We start from the raw sequence: 8,384 nt of genomic DNA, 5'->3' as shown, positions 1-8,384 counted from the left end.
ACTCAACATTTTGGTGAATTTCCCTTTAATTTTTTCTTGCCCAATTGTTTATAAGTAACTGAAATCATAGCAACATACGAACTTACATTCTTTTTTTTTTTTTTACTTGCCGTTATAACAAAGGATTTTCTCACATCAAAGCTCTTAAGAAAGATGATTTTTAGCAGGGATACATTTCCACCCATCAACTCCATTTATCCTCTATAGTCATACAATCATATTGGCTCTAATTGTTCACAAGGGTAAATAATGCCATGATAAATCTTTATGAATTTAAATTTTAAATTTCTTAAGGTGGACTCTCAGTTGTTAAACTGCTGAATGATGTGACCACTTTTTAAGCACTGCAAATTAGTTTCCAAAAGATTGCCAACAATGTACATACTTACAGCATCTAAGAGTCTCTGTTTCCAGACCTGTTGAAGACCAGAAGTTTTAAATAGTTTCTAACCTGATAGTTACAAAATTATGTTTCCTTGTTTAAACTTGCACATTCATACTACTGAGACTAAATATTTTTATACATATTAACCATTTATAGTTATTCTATTATAAACTATCTTTTTCTTTGTCTATTTATTTACTTGTACTAGTACTTTTCTTTGATTTTTATGAGTTTTCGGAATGTATGTATGTATGTATATATTTTAGATGAGGTCTCACTATGTTGCCCAGGCTGGTCTTGAACTTCTGAGCAAGTGATCCTCTCACCTTGGCTTCCCAAGGCGCTAGGATTACAGGCATGAGCCACCACACCTAGCCCCTCAAAAATAGTTTATAAGTAGCATCTTTATTGATTTTAATTCAAATGTTTTGCTATAGAGCTGCTTGAAAACGATATATTGAACATCACTCCTAGTTTTCCTTGTTACAATGAGAAAAACAAGTTTATAGTTTGTGATGTCTTAACTACTAGAATCTAAATCTATAAGGTCCAAAGTAACAAGTACTATTATAATTACATAGTAATTAAACCTGTATACCTACCATGGGCTAGATACTGTTCTCAGGGCTGGGGAAACAGTGGTGGCCAAGCAAGATGTGGCATTTGCCCTCCTGCAATTTCCTGTCCTAATCCAGGTACCTTGATAATCTAGTATATACCCTAGAACAGCCAAATATTAATACATGGCACAAACACTGTTCTTCTGAAGCTGTGAAAATAGTAAGAGAAAAACATCCTAAGCAATAAATTAAAATGATAAGGGGGTTCTTAGTGACACACTTATAGATAGCATCCAGAGATAGCTATGTGACAACCTCTCTGGCTGTAAAGTCCCAGAAGCTGGAAGCTGGGACCACCCAACTCCCATCTGCTCCTGCATTCCTCTTCTAGCCTCTGAGTTTGACTTGGTTCCCAGGCCAGAGAAATCTAAGTACTACATGATCCAGAGCTCTGTGGCTCTGCATTAATAAAAGTACTTACTGCTGGCCCAGTTATGATCTTTTATCTTACTCGTAGCAAGTGACTGTTGAGGCCATGTGTCACCAAGTCCTGCTTGCCATCCTAGTTCCAGGAATATATAACCCATCGTATGTCTCCACCCCTAGCACTCACTCTTTACTGCTTCATTTCCCTGCTAATCTGTTAGTTATCTGAGCCTGGGACTACCTTGGCTGAATCTCTGCACTGCCAGTTCTTGTGGCTAGATTCTCACTTCCTGTGCTCACACTTCTCTCAGGAAGACCATCTGCCTAGATCCGATGCTAGATTCATGTTTGCTACAACCTGCTCACTCACACCACAAATGTCTCTCTGTTGCCTCTAGAAAATATTTAGAAGATGGACTCAATAGAGGTGGAGGATATGAAATCTGAAGTAGGATGATTTTGAAGATTGTGGCTTGGTTGACTGAAGGAATGATGGTTTCATCAGTGAGGCTGGAAACAGAGGAGGAGCAGGCTTGCCAGAAAGGTGACAGTTCAGTTTTAGACATGTTGAATTTGAGGTGCCTGCAGGATCTCCAGGGGATAATCCAGTGGAGAGTTGGATGTGTGGCTTGGGAACTCAGAAAATGGTGTAACATTCGTGCAAATATTTCTCTGTGTGCGTATGCAACACACACACACACACATACACATATTCAGACATATCCACAAACAACATTTTAAAAACTAAAAATCTGCTTGTGATCAAGATTTCTATATTTCTATACTTACGTATAGCTGGAAAGATCACTGAGCAAACCAGTTCTTTTCTCATTATGCAAATCTGTGCATATTGTTAATCAACAGCTCTCCATAATTAGAAGCTCATTTCAACATTAATGTTGAAAGTCTTAACCACCCTTAAATTTGTCTAAAGTCAGTAAGGTCAAATGCTGAATAAATATTTATTCAATGAGGGGTATTACAGGTCAATTCTTCTAGCCTGAAAATTAATCAATCTGGGTCTGGTTTGGGCTTTACATACAGTTTGTGGTTGTTTAAATATATTCTACCTGCCAATTAGCAATTGTTATTTTACACTCTTGCATTCAAAAGATGATATATTGAATAGTCAAGAGGAATTTTTAAAAAATACAATATTTTATTCTACCATAAGAAACTAAATCAATACAAGAAACTCTGGTGAAGAGAGTATCCCCCTGCCACATTTTGGGGGTGTATGCTCCTTTAATGGGGCACTCATAATTCCTATTACAGTTAATGGTAGTTGCATATGTGCGTTATCAAGAGGAGCACAGGCTCACTGTGTCTATCAGAAAATGATTCCTTTTGTGTTGATCTCCTAGCTGTGTTTTCATTCTGCCTTTTAAAACTATTACACCCAACAGATTTTTGAGTGCATTATCAGTAACTGTAAGAAGCCATCATTATCTCCTCTCTCTTAACCACATAATAGGGGGTGGAAAAGTGAGAGCGCGGTATATACACCATGCTGAGTAGAAGGAACTTGCCTAGAGTTTTTGAGCCCCTCAGCCTATTTTCTGTAATGCTCAGTGGCGAATCACTCTTAAGTGCTCCATCATTCACTAGGATATGTGCTTCATGCCAAAGGTTACCAGATTACAGAAGTATTCTAGGCTCAGAAGGGACTCATAATTCACCATCACCTTATTTTGACACTAAGAGAGAAAATATGTGCATCAAGACAAGTAGAGGAAATAATGAAAAAAAAAAAAGAAACCTATATTAAGTTAACAATGCAGCAAACACTCCAAAGGGAAAAATACAGACTAGAACAATAATAAGGATAATAGAAAAGTAATGCTGTTAAATTATCAGAGACCTGCTGGTCAGCTCATGAACACTCCCCTGAGTGAAGATAGCTTCTTAAAGAGCTTCTCTTAGACATGAGAGGAAATGGGAAAGTTAAGATAGTTTCCAAAGTTGGAAGAAAACATTTTCTTGTGCCAATGTTTCTAAAAGGGTCAAATACATTTCCTGAAGGTGTAGTGGAAATATTTAGAAAAAAATTAAAAACACAAGTGACTCAGAGCTGTTAACATGCCAAGAATGATTCCAGATTCCAGAGGTAGTTTGGTAGAAACCTCATGAACTTAGCTAAAGTGAAATCTTAGAGGATCTCTGATTAAAATGTGAAAAAAATAATAGTGACCCACCAGGTGTGGTGGCTCATGCCTGTAATCCCAGCACTTTGGGAGGCTGAGGCAGGCAGATCACAAGGTCAAGAGATTGAGAGCATCCTGGCCAACATGGTGAAACCCTGTCTCTACTAAAAATACAAAAATTAGCTGGGCGTGGTGGTGCACGCCCGTAGTCCCAGCTACTCAGGAGGCTGAGGCAGGAGAATTGCTTGAACCTGGGAGGTGGAGGTTGCAGTGAGCCAGGATCATGCCACTGCACTCCAGCCTGGCGACAGAGCGAGACTCCATCCCTCCCCCCAAAAAAAACAAACAAAAAAAAACCCATAATAATAATAGCAATCCAATATTTATGAAAAGGTCCTGGGAAATATGTTTTTTGCATGGTAAGAAGGTCACAAGAATGTATGTATTAAATTTTATACATTTCATTTAACTATAACTTGATTAGTTATAAACCAATCAAGTGACATTTACAGAAGCACACTAAAAGTATAATTAGTAGAAAGCTTCATCCATTGCTGTGGGGTCACAACTTTCTTTTAACAACACAATTTTATTTAAAACCTTGTATGATGTGAGAGTATATAACAAGGTTGTCAATAAATGGCTATAAATGCTGTAGCTGATTACTTGGGACTTACTCAAGATTCTGAAATATTTTGAGATGACTGAATTGCTGGGTAGCAGAATACATTTTTAACCCTTTCAAATTCCTTCCTCTTCCAATTTGATGTCTGCTACATCTTTTTGATGTTTTGTATGTTTGTTTAAGTGCCGTAGTTTAATAGCTCATTTTTTCTTAACTTTTTTACTGAATATGACATACATGCAATAAAGAAGACCCATGTTAAGGGTAGAGATCAATGAATGTTTTACGGATATATAAATGTGTGTAACCCTACCAGATGAAGATATGAAACATTCCCAGCACTGCAAAAACCTTCCTATTGCCAATCAATACCCTTATACCTCAATAGCCACTATTCTGACATTTCAGTAGTTTTACCTGCTTTTGCATTCTATGTAAATGAAATCCTGCATTGTGTCAATGTATTAATTTTATTAAAATTTTGCAAACATTGGCATATTGAATTCAAGTGTAAATCCAGATATGAATTTGTTCAACAAATGCTACTATATATATTTCTACCCTCTCCTACAAACCAGTTTTAAAATGCAAATCCTCTTCTTTAAAAACACCCTGTAGCACTAATGCTGATTAGGATTCCTCCTCAGCCCTTCCAACTTAAAAAGTTGAAGACACAGTGATTTGAACTATGTAATGTCCAGGACACAGTCTTTCTTTCTTTTCTTTTATTTCTTTTTTTTTTTTTGAGATGAAGTTTCGCTCTTGTTACCCAGGCTGGAGTGCAATGGCGCAATCTCGGCTCACCGCAACCTCTGCCTCCTGGGTTCAGGCAATTCTTCTGCCTCAGCCTCCTGAGTAGTTGGGATTACAGGCAGGTGCCACCATGCCCAGCTAATTTGTTTTGGTATTTTTAGTAGAGACGGGGTTTTACCATGTTGACCAGGATGGTCTCGATCTCTTGACCTCGTGGTCCACTCACCTCGGCCTCCCAAAGTGCTGGGATTACAGGTGTGAGCCACTGTGCCTGGCGGATATAGTCTTTCTGATCAGTGCTGATAATAGGATTTTTTTTTTAAATGTTAAAAATGAAACAACAAAAACGTGGGAGTTTGTTTAGTTACATATTTTACATTTTAAAACTGTTTTTAAAATTTTATTTATTTAAGCAACAGGATCGCACTCTATCACCCAGTCTGGAGTGCAATGGTGTGATTATAGCTCACTGCAGCCTCAAATTCCTGGGTTCAAGCAATCCTCCCACACTCAGCCTCCCAAGTCGCTGGGTCTATAGGCAAGTGTAATCATATCCAGTTAATTTTAATATATTTTATAGAGATGGGGTTTTGCCATCTTGCCCAGGCTGGTCTTGAACTCCTGGGCTCAAGTGATCCTCCCACCTTGGCCTCCCAAACTGCTGGGATTACAGGCATGAGCCACTGTACCCACCCAAAAGCTGTATTATTCAGCCTGTATATTTAGTGGTTTTCAGTGGGAAGGTCAACTGGGGTATCTAGTCTGCTTTATTGCTGTAGAAGTCTCACATAATCTTAACATTTCTTCAATCCATCTACTTTTCTTAATTCTCATTGATAATGCATTAGTTCATGCATTTATAGTTTCTGACTCTACCAAAAGTCTTCCAGTTGCATGCCCTGCTTCCAGTCTCTACCTTCTTTTCTCCACCTCTCATCCCTCTAGGTAAGCTATATCAGTAAGGGTCTCAACAAGAAACAGAATTCACAAGATAGTTCAAAATACTTTAATGAAAGGACCATTACAGAGGAGTGAGCAGTAGTAAGGGAACAAGCAAGAGATGATGAGACAGTCAGAGCCTAGCTACTGTAGCTAGGAGGTGTCCAAGAGATAAAAGAAGAACATAAAATCACCAGAGAACCCAGGGAAAAGTAGAATCATGGAGAAACAGCCATCTGGCAAGTACTGTAGTCATGAAGGAATGAAGCCATGGCTGGACATGTGACACCCAAAGAAGGAAGGAGCAAGGAAGAGATGCCCCAATTTCACTTTCTACCCACCTTCTGATATCCTTGCCTTGGCCTTCCTTATGTCCAACCACAAGGCAGTGCTTAAAGAAACTGAGGTCAACCCTGAGAGGCATAGAGCTTAGCAGAGAACGGCAGGAAATGAATCTGGGAGGACAAAGAGAAAATAATCAGCAGAGAGAGATCCAAAATGGTTGATTACTAGCAGCTCAGGATTGTAGCTCCCAGTGAAAGCGCAGAGAACAAGAGGACACCACACTTTGAGATGAATTTTTGTTGCTCACAGACCAGGAGATTCCCAGCGCAGGAGCCCCACAGGTCGCCAGCGGGACTCTAGTGGCCGGCGTGGTGGTTCTTGCAGAGTAAACGGGACTGGGTCCCCTTTTGGTCGACGTTTGGAGCTCCGGGAAGGCAGAGTTGCCTATTCAGCTGACTGAAAAAGGGATTCAAGAAGGAAGCCAGACCGGAGATTCCCGGGCATAAAAGCACCACAAATCTTAATGCCGCTGTTTTGGCCAGCACAGTGGGTTGCTCAGATTCTGGCGCTGGGAATCAACAAGTTGGACGTCCACTCAGAGACCTAATTTGAAAGTTGGTAATTACAAAGATGACAGGTGGATAAACTTACAATGATGGGAAGAAATCAGCGTAAAAAGGCTGAAAATACCCAAAATCAGAATGCCGCTCCCTCTACAGTGGATCACAGTTTCTCATTAACAAGGGAACAAGGCCTGATGGAGAACGAGTGCGTTCCATTAACAGATTTAGGCTTCAGAATGTGGATAATAAGAAACTTCTGTGAGTTAAAAGAACATGGTCTAGACCAATGTAAAGAAACTAAGAACGTTGAAAAAAGGTTTGACGAAATCCTAATGAGAATAGACAATCTAGAGAGGAATATAAGTGAATTAATGGAACTGAAGCACACAATACGAGAACGCTGTGAAGTATGCACAGGTTTTAACAGTCAAATTGATCAAGCAGATGAAAGGATATCAGAGGTCGAAGACCAACTTAATGAAATTAAACAGGAAGACAAGATTAGAGAAGAAAGAATAAAAAGGAATGAGCAAAGTCTCCAAGAAATACAGGACTATGTGAAAAGACCTAATTTACGTTTGATAGGTGTACCTGAATAAAGTCAAAACCCATTGGTTCGCTGTATCCAGATCCATCTCATAAGCAAGGACACACAGACTCAAAACAAAGGGTTGGTGGAAGACTTACCAATCAAATGGAAAGCAAAAAAAAAGAAAACAGGAATTGTCATTTTCATCTCTGACAAAATAGACTTTAATAGTAACAAAGACTAAAAGAAACAAAGAAGGACATTACATAATGGTAAAAGGATCAATGCAACAACAGGTGTCAATGATCATAAATACATATGCACCCAGTATAGGAACACCCAGATACATAAGACAAGTTCTTAATGACTTATAAAGAGACTTAGACACCCACACAACAATAGCAGGAGACTTTTTTTTAATGTTAGAAATTTATTTATTATTACTTATTTTTATCAAGCGCCAGCTTAATACTGCAGAAAATTTCAAATCACCCTTGATAACACACTTTCTTTTCTCCTACCCAAATTCTTGATCAAGAGTTTTTCAAGTAAAGACATGCTCTTCTCTCTTCTGTATAAAACTTTATGAAATAAAGACAAAAGATTGTGTGTGTCTTGCTGGAAAATGCTGCCCAGGGCTCTGGAGATGGTGGCTGCCCAAGCTCCCTTCACTGTCCAGGTCCTGAAAGACTCTTGTTCATGAACTGTCTCTTCACAAAGCAAGTCCACCAATTGCTGGGTTTATCATTCTGAGAGTCGAAAACTCTCTCACAAAGTCTCAGTCCAGTCTCTTGCCTTAGCTGTTGTAAATAGGCTCTCATCACTTCTTGGCTTTTGGAATTGCACTTTTGGAGTTTCTTCAGACACTCAGAAATGTAGAGAGTTATATATATCAAGGTCTCATCAGCTTCATTCTTAATTTCATAGTTCTTGAAGAAGACATTGGCCTTGAAGTAATAGATGGCTTCATCCACAATATCTGTATCTTTCGTCTCTCTGGGGGCAGGTCCTTTGAATTGACTTCTGATAGGTAACAGTGCCATGTTTCCAATGAGTTTGGTGTCAGGATCCATGAGAGAAGAGTGGTAAGCCGGCGTCTTGGCAGCATCCGGGTTTCAACCCAGAGGAGCAGGATCCAATAGCGGGAGACTTTGACACCACATTGTTAATATTCG

The 8,384-nt window shown here is 39.1% G+C and overlaps 1 pseudogene; it reads right to left on the bottom strand.

The window, feature by feature from the left end:
- Positions 1–7,619: 7,619 nt before the first annotated feature.
- On the bottom strand, positions 7,620–8,321 carry LOC101048905 (actin-related protein 2/3 complex subunit 3 pseudogene; annotated as a pseudogene).
- Between the last annotated feature and the right edge of the window lie 63 nt (positions 8,322–8,384).

The sequence above is a fragment of the Saimiri boliviensis genome, chromosome 5, assembly GCF_048565385.1.
Source record: "Saimiri boliviensis isolate mSaiBol1 chromosome 5, mSaiBol1.pri, whole genome shotgun sequence".
Classification (NCBI taxonomy): Eukaryota; Metazoa; Chordata; class Mammalia; order Primates; family Cebidae; genus Saimiri; species Saimiri boliviensis.
The sequence above is the reverse complement of the archived record's forward strand: the minus strand, read 5'-3'. Positions and strand labels throughout refer to the sequence as shown.